This window comes from Rhinolophus sinicus, linkage group LG15 (genome assembly GCF_036562045.2).
Source record: "Rhinolophus sinicus isolate RSC01 linkage group LG15, ASM3656204v1, whole genome shotgun sequence".
Classification (NCBI taxonomy): domain Eukaryota; kingdom Metazoa; phylum Chordata; class Mammalia; order Chiroptera; family Rhinolophidae; genus Rhinolophus; species Rhinolophus sinicus.
This window is the reverse complement of record NC_133764.1, coordinates 44,159,520-44,172,631: the sequence shown is the minus strand read 5'-3', so window position 1 is coordinate 44,172,631 and position 13,112 is coordinate 44,159,520. Positions and strand designations below refer to the sequence as shown.

The window sequence follows — 13,112 nt, the reverse complement described above, 5'->3', positions numbered from 1 at the left end:
CAAACCATATTGTTCCTGGCTTCAAACAAGTTACGACAAGACTGTTCAAGTTCTCTAATGAGAAATTTATTCTCCAAAGCTTAGCAAACTTCCACGTACGCTGACAACTCTGAGGGTGAACATATCTGTCATATACCACCATTTATTTTCCTGCTCACTCTATTAAATCCTGACCTGTGAGGTTACATCTCTTCTGAGTCACACCAAGAAATGTACTTTAAAATATCTCTGTTGATTGTAATACTGCTCAAATTCCAATGAAGGTAACGTCAGTTAGCAACTAACAACAATCTCTAACAGAATGTTTCCTAGCAGGTATTATGATGCACATATAATGCCTTTGATCAAACCTACACAGTGTATTTCTTTTCTGCCTTCTTTTACACTTATGGACACTTTTGTTCCTTAAAAGGAACTTGCAACTACTCTTGTTTGTATCCCCTGTACCACCTAGCTACAGCCTGCCTGGAACAAAACATTTGGCAAAAATACTTTGATGACTGAAACATTTATCCAGCTACATTCAAGTTTATTAACTTTCTGGTTTGTTTCTTTCACATATTTCTAAAAAAGCCCTTTGAACAGTGCTGAGTATATTAGATTTGCAATGTAATGAAATCATTAATTTGTTCTTTTGGATGAATACACACAAAGCCAAAAACTCCTAGCCTGGCACTCTCAAGTATCAGCCCTAGTAAAAGTAAGTTTTTCTACCAATATCAAGTATATATCTTCATTCTACATGGGGAAAAAGACTGGTTATAATTTCTTCCATTTTGACAACACAAATCAGTAATCTGAACTAAACTCTTACATAATTAGAATTCTTTCAGGATAGAAGATGAATTCCCTGTACAACAGAGGGAAATGTCGCAAAAGTTTAACCTGCAATATATGCAGAGCTAGGCTAGAACATTCTGAAAAGTGCTACACTAATAGTTTATAGAGTTATTTTTTATCTTTCTTTTATTCTCTATAAGCATTCTTCCATTTCAATCTAATTCAGTCATCCAGAGAATTTTTTTAAAAAAACCAACAACACAAGCATATCACATATGAATTAGCCTAATATCAACCAGCCTTAAGATTACAGGAATAAACATTGTGGAGATAACAGATTGAATGATGTAATTGTTCTGTAGGCCAAAAGCAGTCAAATATCGGCAATTTCACGTGGTTCAATACAATACACAAAACATGCACAAACTAGATAGCTAGAAACATAGCTTCTTGCCAAAGGATGGTTTGCTAGGGACTTTTTAAAAGCCTATCACTTTTTTCTTCTTTTGGTTTAAAGCCTTGTACAGTTTCCAAGTAAGGAAAAAAATCTCAATGTCATAACTATTTTAAACCTGAGAGACGTTTGCATTTTCCAAAACAGAAGATGCCAAAAAGATTGCTGACAATTAAGAGAGGTTGAGGAAGAAACTACAGAAAGACTTGGGAATACTCATTTTTAAGAAACTGATGTGACCTAAAAAGAGCGTTTGCGTTTCTTCTGTTACAGTGACCTCAATCACAGACAGCCCAGGAGGTCCTAACGTCTTTCTAATTACCCCAAGGATAGATTATTATAGGTCATACTGACTTACTCTGGTGCAAAGTTTGAATGACTTGAATATTTGTTATGGGTAAACTTTTGCAGTACAATCTAGTCTAACAAAATATTAAATGCACTTTTTTAAAATTTAGAAATACTTCTGAAAATGAAACTAAGAACAATCAAAGAGAGACCTCAATCAGCAAAGGAAAGATTGAGTTTTTCTTCTGCCTTTTATCAGGTTCATGCTTTATAAAATTTACAATTTAAAGACGACTGCTTTTTAATTGAGATATAATCTGACATATAACATTGTATTTGGTTTTTTTTTTAATTCTTTAAGAGGAGTTAGTATTAAGTGATTCTAAAGATCAAGAAGGAAAAAGTCAACAGCCTAACAGAAAAATGGGCAATGAACAGCCAACAGTTTACAGAAATGTAAATACCAATGGTTCCTAAATATATGAAAATACATTCAATTCTCATTCATAATAAGATAAATGCAAATTAAACTGCACATTGATTCACTCAGTGAATTGGCAAAGATCAAAATGTTTGAAAATACTTACCCAGGGTAAGAAGAACAGAATGAATAAGAAATGCATATACCATTTGTTCCAGCAATTCCACTTCTAGAAATTTACCCTACTGATATATTTAATACAACAAATATAATAGGTTTCTCACTATGACATTATTTGTAATCACAAAAGAATGGAAATAACCCAAAAGTCCATCAACAGATTGATTAAATAAATTATAATACAGATAGACAATGCAATAAGCATCTGTTAAAAAAAATGAAGAAGCTCTATTTAAAGCGGCAAAAATACTTGTTTCAAAATCTGTCTATCTAATCTATTGCATCTATGCATCTATCTATTCATCTGAAAAACTATACGAGACTCTAGGGACAGTGGTTACTTCCAAGGAAAAAAACTGGGTACTTGGTCGAGAAGAATTTCCATTGTATTCCCTTTTGTACTTTCTGAATTTTGAACTATGTAACTATATTACCTTTTCAAACAATAAATTCAAAAATTTTAAAAGGAATTAGTAGCATTTACAATTAATTTTTCGAAGTTATGAGATGGCTTGTAAATCAGCCCCTTATGAGAAACGACAGAACTCTTCCGTGGCTTCCAGTGCTACCCACATAAAATCCACCTCCTGTCAGGCCCGCCAAGCCCCAGCGCACCTCCCTGACCTCGTCTAACACTTACCCTTTCCAATCACCATGCTCAGTCACTCAGGCCTGTACTTCTATTTGGTGAACACACCAGGCTCTTGCCTCCACCTGGAGAGCTCTTTCTTCCCTCGAATCTTTTCATAGCTGGCTCCTTCTTGTCATTTAGATGTCCTATCAAGTGTAATATCCTCATAGAGGTCTTCCCTGACCACCCGATCTGAAGCAGCCTCAAATTCTAGCCTGTCCTTTTCACCACAGTACCCTATTTTATTTTTTTTCTTATTACCATCATCTGAAATTATCTTGTTTTGATTTTACTTGTCGATTGTCTTCCCCACTGGAAGTTAAGCTCAATAACAGAAGAGCATCCCCCTGTGCCTAATGGTACAGCAGGCACTCAACAAATAATTTGTTCAATGAAATTGTTGTTGAATAACTAGACTCACTGTCATATTTTTCCTTAATGAGCTCTAGTTAAAATGTTATTGGGAGTTGCTGAATGAACAACAGCTCTAGGAACCCAGGCATACTTTTAAAACAATAGGTTAAAAAACAAACAGACACCAAACAATCAGTTCATCTCACTCCAATTTTAAAGAATTCATTCAATACATTCCAAAACTACACTCTTCGTTGATTAAAAAAAAAAAAAAAAAAATCCAAGAAAATTTGAGAGAAAAGGGAAGCCTACAGGGCTAAATGGAAAGGTCCTGAACCCACAGACAACAGTAATACAAGCACAGTTTTTCAAGTTAACTTTTATGTAATAAAATATAATGATAAAATGAGGCAGATCCACAGCATTTACTTAGGTTTGACCTACAATTTTCATATGTGACACAGGGTTTGATTCCCTTAAAATTAACATGCAGAAAAAAGATAAATAACATTAAATATACACATACACGTGTGTGTATATATATGTGCGTGTGTGTGTATATATGTTTGAGAATACACACACACACACCCCTTTAAAATCTGTCTAGATACATAACTAAGTTTTTTGTATACCAGGCTAAGATGTAGAATTTATTTTCTGCCACAGCCAAATAATTATCTAATTAAGAGCTGAACTGTTCTTACAACTGTAGTATACAGGAAAACTCAGAAATGAGTACAGTATTATGTATGCATGTCAATACCTTTAAGATTTTTCCCGTTTACAGATACCTCCTAGGCAAGCATGGACTCTGATTGTGAGGATTAGCTATGCTTTCCTACATACAAATAGCTATTTTTCCTTCTCCTCAAAGTGTTATAAGATAGGTTTATAGACTAGCTTGGCTAGTAAGGCTCAGCCAGACAAAGCCAAGATGAAGATGAACAAGAAGGTGCATGAAAGAATCTCAAGTCACAGAAAGCAGTGGGATAACCAACAAACTGCTCCTGACTCCCAAACCTGACTGTTTGCTGGCTGTTTACCGCCTTACTGCCCTTTTCTACGGGTTATAAATAACTACAAAGTGTCCTTGTCCCCAAGGAGACCTTAGCAGCCGGCTCAAAAATATAGAATAATTCTCCCTTTGGATGTACAACTTTTCCAGGTAGAAGACATCAAAGAGCAGAAAAATTTATTGCCAATTTAAGTTAAGGGCTGGGCAATCATTCCCTTCCATTGAAAATTATCCATTATGTAAGAGTTGTTGACATAGACCTATTAGCGTAATTCCCTACCCAAAAAATATGTCCAGGGAGAATGTAATGGATGCTCTGCCCCGAATGCAGAGGCCTATCCTGGAAAGGGGCAGATGCCACTCAACGGCCTTGTAGGATTACACCTCCTTAGACCTTAAAAAAACTTTGAGTTTTGGTTTTGCATTTTAATTTAGGCACAAATGACTACTGAACTAAACACATGTACAAAACAACATCGGAGGAAAAAGTCCATCTCCACTTGTATGGAGGCTACAGCAGAATAAACCACGGTTGCAAAAAGCACAGGTTGCACAAGGCCCGGGTCAACACCATCAAGGGACGTGCTGCTCTTGTTAATTATAGAACACCTGCTGGGGAAAAGAGAAACTCCTCCAACTGCTTTAAAAAAAAATGAAAAGAAAAGGCAGACAGGGTTCATCAGATTAAGCTTCTCCACACATCACTTTCAAAATCCATCATTTGGGAGATGTCTGAAATGGAGCCACATGGATCCAAACAAGCAAACAAACCTGATTACAAAGGGGCTATTTCACTTCAAAGTGGATCTCAGTTCCAAAGGAAAAACACCTTCAGAGATGAACTTAGATAGGCAGAACCAAATAATCAGCAACTTCTCTCTTCACAAATTATAATAATGTATTGATTCCACTGAAAGGCATAGCGAAAAATCTCTAAGGCCACAAAGAGCAAACTTAAAAAAGATGAAGATTTTAACACATCCCACGTGTTATCAAAGATTTCTCTTAGGTTAAAAAATTTTATTGTAAAACAAGAGCTGGAACAGAATTTTAAAAAAGAAAAAGGAGGAGGAAAAGAGGGGGAGGAAGAAAGGAGGGAGAGAAAAGGAGTGAGAAGAGGGAAAAACTGACTTATGGCTAAGAAGATTCTATTTATATATAATTATGTTCCCAAAGCTGTTTGAGAGGTTATAGTTTTTCACCCTCTCCCTTCCACTAGAACTATGAAGAACCTTATAAAATCTGAATAGTAAACAGATGAAAGGCTTGGCCGTAATACAATTTAAGCGTGTCCAATCTGCAAGGAATTGAAAAACAGAACAGTCATTTTATGAAACAAATAGGGAGAGGTTGCATAACCCCACAGGGTCCTCTGGCCTGAACAGAAGCCAAAATCAACATGCAGTTCTCTTTGGTCAGCTATACTTTAGTCAAGGCATTTAAAAATATTTCTTGCTAACACAATTTGGCTACAAAAAGGGCCCAAGGAATACATGTCAAAGAAGAAAGTCTAAATTGGTCTTAAGGTATACAATTTGGAATAAGTTCATTAACTTTTAGAAGCTGAAAAGGACCACCTGCTCCAGAGGACTTGGTATTCTACATAGGCAACCAATTCTCTGCAGCATTAACTACTGTAATACCGTCTAGCTTAAAAAAAAACGTTTTTAAAATATAGAATTCAGTATTTTCAGGAGACACTTTTCTTTAAGAGACACCTAGACCTCTCTCTAACTATGAGAGATCGAAGTATACGTTAGTTTAATCTTCTCCTTTATAGTCTTAACTGAAGAAATCTGATGACTGTTTACATGGACCCATGCTCCTTGCCCAGCAAATATTTGCAGAAAATAAATTTTCTTCTAAAGTTATTAAAAATAAGCCAATTTTTATAATATGTTAATGTTAAGGTTCTAACTAAACTAAATGGAACAAAGGATGGGCAGGAAGTTCTGTTTAAATGTTCATTCCAAAATTCATGATGCAAGGAAAAAGTAAAACCACACAGGCAGACAAAACAGGGGAAATTTAGACAGAATGTCTTAACAGAATTTCCTGGCTCCCAATGATTTGTCAGAATTTATAAGATTAAAATGCAGTAACACCTATTTTACCCAATAAAATACTGTAAAAACACACACACGCATTTGAGGCAAGAACCTCATACCACAAAGTAAAAGTTTTAAGATGCTAGCCAGAATGGTAGAAAGATTTTTTTTAAGTTACCCCTAGCAAGATGGGCTCTAAGCTACATACACAAAGGCAATCTGTTCAAAATCAAACTCCTTTTATAGAGTAAAATGAAGCCCATGACTTGCTTTAACGTGTCTTCTTGTATAAACTGCTATTTGAATTTCCCTGAAGTTCTTTTCTAGAGAGAAAAATAACCTTACTCGAAGGTCTCAAAATCATATATTATCAACTGTTGATTAAAAATTTAAATCTGAACATCTTTTCTCCCCTCCATCGTCAGTATAAAGCCTAATCCTACACACAGTAGTCACCAGAGAAGATCGGAATAAGTAACTCTGGTTTACTCCAGGGAAGAATACTGAGAATAAAACTTTTGAAGGAATTTACGAAAAGTGTTTCTTTCACAGTTTGTAATGCTCATTATTTAAAATAAAAAAACCACTTTACATGCTTACCTTACATGACTTTCAACTTTACATACCATTTGCACTGAAATGAAACAGTAGATTGCACTCAAGATGCGCATTTTTAAAGTCATGGTAAATAGTTCTATGCATTTCATTCTGCCTTTTCCCTCATTATCTTAAACTATGTTTAAAATAAAACTATGTAAAAACTCACCAAGTCAAGTCAGTAGGAAGGCTCTAATTTGTCTTGTCTAACAGGAAATCTCTGTTGGAAATAGAGATGAAGAATCAGACTTAACTAGATTCTGAATCTCATACATTGGCTATTCTGAAAAGGTGAAATCTTACAAAAGCAGGTGATACATTTGCTAGGATTTACAAGTCAAAATTACCGTTCTTATACTGCAGGTCTTGAATGCTTTATTTTTCAGTCATCCTCAAAAAGATAATATTTAGTAATTAAAATCAGCAAAATCCAAACTAATTCGCCTATGAGTGCAGCAAAAATGAAATAAGTGGCTTACCCCATGTCAACAAGAGGGGAATGATCACTTTTGCCAGTTACCTCCCAAAATCTTGAAAGAATTACTATGAAGTTTTTATGCAAAAATACCCTTTTCAAAAAGTGCTCTGTGGGTCAGCTACACCAAAGCAATGCATTCAAACAAAGCCACGTTTCCTATGGTTTTGACAGCTGCCACACTGAGGTTCCTGTTGAAGCCTGGTGAGATATCTTGGCTAAACACCACCACCACCACCATCCTATTAATCTACTACCAGATCCTACAAAGTGACTCAAACCAGAAACAGGGATAAGAGTGGGTGCAAGGCTGCTAAGAGTCTAACGCAGGCGAAAATTCTGGTGTTATCTGTCCATTTGTGGGAAAATGAAGTACTGGATACATCCTGGGTAATTGTTTAAAAAATAGAATCTTTTCCTGAAAATGTAAACACTATTTTTAACGGGTACACTAGTACAAATATGCTCCTCTTAGTTTGGTAAATGAAGTGTGGTTACTACCATGTTTCCCCGAAAATAAGACCTAGCTGGACAATCAGCTCTAATGCGTCTTTTGGAGCAAAAATTAATATAAGACCGGGTTATAATATAATATAATATAATATAATATAATACCAGGTCTTATATTAATTTTTGCTCCAAAAGATGCATTAGAGCTGACTGTCTGGCTAGGTCTTATTTTCGGGGAAACACGGTATCAGCAATGGGATGAGCCCTCACCAAAAACTGTCCTAAACTACTGACATTAAAACAGGACAGTTTTCATCAGATTTAAGTCAGGTTGAATTCGTTTAACAAACATTTACTGAACACCAACTGTGCAACGCATTCTTTGAGACATAGTTAAAAAAAACAACAACAACAAACAAACAAAAAACACCAGACAGGGTTCCTGGACCCTCTAAGGGTAGAGACAGATAAATGCCTTTAAGGCTTCATAAGTAACCACTCCTGTGGCAGAAGATATCAAAGAACTCTAACAAATGAAAATGCTCTGAAAACTGTAATTCTTAAAGCAGAAACCAATACCTATAGTCCTTTACTCTCTAATATTGTTTTTCAAATTTAAGATTTTGGTTTCTCAGTTAATTTGCTAGAATGAACATTTTTAGGGCCAAAGGATTAGGAAAATTTGAAGAGTCTGACAATACTGGGAAGGACTGGGAGGAACAGGGATATTCTCATGCTGTTGGTAGGAGGACAAATGAGTACAACCACTTTGGAAAAACAGTTTATTATCTCATAAAACTAAAGATCCACTCCCCAATGTGGCTCAGAGAAACTCCTCCTGCACATTTCCATCCGCACACATAAAAATGTTCATAGCAGCATTGTTCATCCACAGCCAACAACATCATCAATAGCAGAATGGCTACATACATTGCGGGATATTCATATAATGAATGGGATGCTCTACGGCCATGAAATTAAACAAGTTCTACATAAGGTCATGGATGAAAATTACAAACATACTGTTAGGTTCTGAAAGAAGACACAAAAGAATACATACAGTATTATTCCACTTATATAAAGTTCAAAAACAGACAAAATTAAACTATAATGGTTTGCAATGAATCCTAGGTGGCAAAATCACAAAGAAAGCTAAGGTAATGACTGTCACAAATGTCAAACTAGACAGCTTCTTCTGGGTGTTAGAAATGATATATTTCTAGGTCTTATTGGAGGTTATATAGGTACTTGTTTTTTATAATTAGTCTTTATACAGTTATGTTTTGTGTCTTTCTGTTAATTTCATAGTGAAAATATTCAAACATACGTTAAAATCACCAAATAGAGTGTTGACCTTAGAACAACACAGGTTTGAACTGCATGGGTCCACTTATACGTGGATTTTTTTCAATAAATACTGTAAATGCATTTTATGATTTTCTTAATAACATTTTCTTATCTCTAGCTATATAATTTTACAATTTATTGTAAAAATACAGTATGCAATACATATAACATGTAAAATATGTTAATCAACTGTTCATGTTCTCGGTAAGGCTTCTGGTCAACAGTAGGCTATTAAGTGTTGGGGGAGTCAAAAGTTATAGGCATATTTTCAATTGCATAGGGGGTCAGTGCCCCTAAACCTCGTGTTGTTCAAGAGTCAATTGTGTGTGTATGTATAAATTGTATACACAATGAATGTATAAAACTTATTGAATACTTATTATAAATAATACATATTTATTTCCTCCAATGTCTAAGGATAAATACAATGTCTTGCACAGAATACGCCCTCGATTATTTTTTTTCCCCAAGAGAATTCAGGATGAAAACTTGGTTAATAGATCAGGGCCACTCAGGAATGAATACCTATAGACAATCTCTCCTACTATATTTCCTTTTGAATTTATATGCAATACCTAAAATCTGTATCTCATGAAAATTTTCTACTGACACAAACGTTTAAGTCTATGTATGAATATTCACCAGGATCCATTAGCTAATAGTACCTGAATTATTACAAGAAATAAACAGAAGTTTCTGAAAAGGCAAAGCCAGGATACAAGTACTTTTTGGTATTATCATTTTAGTTTTGAGGCCTCTGAGGACTTCCCATCTCAACTCTGTATAGAAACCGAAGTCCTTACAGTGGCTGAACAGGCCCTGCACAAGCTGGACCTCATTACCTCTCCCGCCTCATCTCCAATTACATCCTCCTGAGCTCACTATGTTCCAGCCACACTGCCCTTCTTTGCTGTTGTTCCTCAGACAGAATAGACTTGTTCCTGCCTCAGGGCTCTGTACTTGCCCTTTTCTCTACCTGGACAACTCTTCCCTGAGATATTCTCTTGGGCACACTCCCTCACTATTGTTTGGTCTTTCTGCAATAGTCACTATCTCTGTGAGGTCTTCCCTGACACCCTTCAAAATGTCCTCTCCCTCCCTCCCTCTACAGCCCCAGTTATTCTCCTTCTCCACTATTTTTTTCTATAGCACATAAAGTCACCTACCATACCGTGCGTATCTGGATGTAAGAAGGCAGACTCTGTCTGTTCTGCTGCTGTACCCAGTGTCTGCCACATGGAAGGCCAGAAATGATTAAATCAATCTGTTTCTTTTGGCCTTCCATCCTTGAAAGATTAGACAGTAACTCCATACATTCAAAAAACAGTATTTCCCTTCTGTATATATGTCCAATTTATTACCAAAGTTTGTTTTACTAACAATTTCAGGTTTATGTTCTTATTAACATTAATGAGTCACAGGTAGGAATTAAAGTTGATACAAACTATATTCTCTTTTCCCTGACAGAAAGTGCAGTGCCTGTCTTAATACCAACGCTGGCAGCGCAGTCTCCTGTCCTGCTGCTCGAGCGCACACTGGCGGGACCACTCTGGGAACTACTTGACAAGACGGAGCAGGAAGACTGAGCGATTGCTTCCTTTAGCTATACTTTTCGTGATTTTTAAGTTTTTAAAAAATGAACATGTTTTATTTTTATAGTCAGAAAAAACAGGTGTTTTAAAGAAAGAATTATGCAAACAAAATATAATTTCAAGAAGAAACTTCTTTACATTGTATTGTTCCCACAGAAACAATTAAGGCTTCTGTTATGTATCCAGATAAAATAGCCCAAGAAGGTAACTAGAGTTAGAAAAAAATAATTTTTGACTTGGGAACTAAAAATTTGTATAGCAGTTTCCAGAGTTCAAGGGAAAACAAAACCCCATTGTGTTAATGTTCCACATAAAAAACAATTGTATTCCAAAAAAAGATTTAAAATAGGAATATTTCTCCACAGCATAAAATATGGGACTGATGTAATAAAGTGCTGGCAATGAACCCTATTCAAACTTAGTGATTACAACAGCAGAAGGAAGACAGTTCACTAACCAAAGCTACCGGGTGACATGAGAGACTTCTGAGCACAGAGCCAGAACATACTTTTGACAGATTACTTTACCCAAGCTAATGTCAGAGTAAGCCTAGATCCAAAGCTGACTTTCCCACCACAACACTTATAACCTGAACTATATCCTAAGATATAATAAATCTGAAAGAATATACACAGCCATCTGATTTTCTACAGTTATATTCATTACTAAGATTTCCATTTTAAGGTCTTATCAATTGTTTTTTAAAATACGTAACACATAAATTCTTCTCAAATTTTTAAGATAGTTGATATATTCATGAGGTGAATATATCATGAATATATATTCATATATGAGGTAGCTGCCCAAACTAGTTAAGGAATTCCTACTTAAATACTTGCAGCAGGCAGAGTGTATTATTAGAGAAGAGTAACAGTTTTCACTTTTAACACTTCAGCATTCCAAGTGCTAAAAGCTCTGAATAGGACCCATGTTTACAGAGGAAAAAAACATGGAATATGAAAATTTTAAATATACTCAGATTCATGATAATGACTAAAAGTATAGTGGATTAAGGACTCTAGAAAAAAATTATAAATGAAAACCACTGATCATTAAAACATATGGTCCCCGAACAAAATTTATTTGTAATAATTTTATTCTAAAGTGAATTGAAGGCTTATATTTTTGAAATGCTTAATTTGGCTAAAAACGCGCCAAGAAACTCTTTCATAAATATCAGCTATGTTTGAATTATGCTGAACTTACAAGGTAACACAAGAATTGCAGGAACTGGAGAGCACTAAATAGGCCTTCATTTAGCGGGCAGGGAGTATTCTAGGAGTTTAAAAGTAGTAAAAGAGAACTTAGAAGAGAGAAGGGGAAAAGGTGAGTAGATACTGACATTTATGAAAAACAGCTATTGGATATGAGACAACAAAAACACAAAATATTAAAATGCAAAGGCTGCCAAATTTATCAGATTCCAAAGATAATCCATAGGAAAAGAAATTTTCAGAGATTCTGGCTCTAGCAAAAGGCTGGCATTCCAAGTTGTGGAAGATTTTCCTCATCCCTTCCCCTCCCTCAAATGGTAACTGTGAATACCAAAGTGGTGGACCAAGTGGGAGAATTCAAGTAAGGTATTTAGAACAAAATCAAACCTCCAAAGCAAGAAAAAGGAGGAGGAGGAGGAGAAAAACACAGGGAGGTATATGTATGAGGTTTCTGTTCACTAGAGTTTTCTCTGTAATGGCAAAAAAATGAAAACAGTTTACATATCCATCAAAGGGGTTTGGCAAAACTGTAAAACAGTGAAATAAAAATAAAACAGCTAAAACGAGGGACCTAGATCTATGTGTATCCAGATGAACAGATGTTGAAAAATAGGAATAAATGAAAAAAGTGACTCCCACAGAATTTATGTATGTATTTATACACACACATTTGTACATTTCACACACGCTGCACTGAAAGAATGCACACTAAATTCATGGTAACAGGTTGTCTCTGGGGCGTGAGGGAGAAAGAAAGAACTGAAAAAGTCAATAAAGAGGACAATCTCTAATTTCTGTTTGGCTTTTTTTTTTTAACTTTTCAAAAACAGTGAATTGAGAGGGAAAATTAAATTAGAAAAGCTTTTTAAAAAAGCGGCATCAGAGCAATTTTGTAAATAGACAATAATGTAATCTGAGTCAACCGTTCCCCCGGCCCCCACCGCAGCCAATGAATTCAGTCCCGATCTTCTCAATAATGGAATATCTAGCATTTTTTGGTAAAATATTTTTCCCAGTTGATGGGAGTTACAGAGCACTGGGGTTACTCGAAAAGGGAGGGAGTAAATAGACTGATTTCATATACTTCAGTAAGAAAGTATTATTTTAAATAAAAATAATAGTCATAGTAATCCAGCAGATCTTCAAAAAGAACTGTAAATATTCATAAGGAACCATGTTTCCACAGAGCACCTTCTCCATCCTTTCTAACCTAACCTCTATAGAACCTCTGTTCTGTTCTACCTTCTAACTTGAAGACTCATCCTC

General features: G+C 35.4%; 1 protein-coding gene across 2 annotated transcripts in view; it reads right to left on the bottom strand.

The window, feature by feature from the left end:
• SPOP (speckle type BTB/POZ protein) overlaps nt 1-13,112 on the bottom strand; it is a 62,814-nt gene that overhangs the window by 22,977 nt on the left and 26,725 nt on the right. Inside the window, exon 2 of one of the 2 annotated variants that reach the window (XM_019740625.2) lies at nt 6,938-6,988. The exons of the other annotated variant lie outside the window; for it this stretch is intronic. The gene's annotated coding sequence lies outside the window, so the exon portion shown is untranslated. The remainder of the gene's footprint in view (nt 1-6,937; nt 6,989-13,112) is intronic. 2 annotated transcript variants of the gene reach the window in all.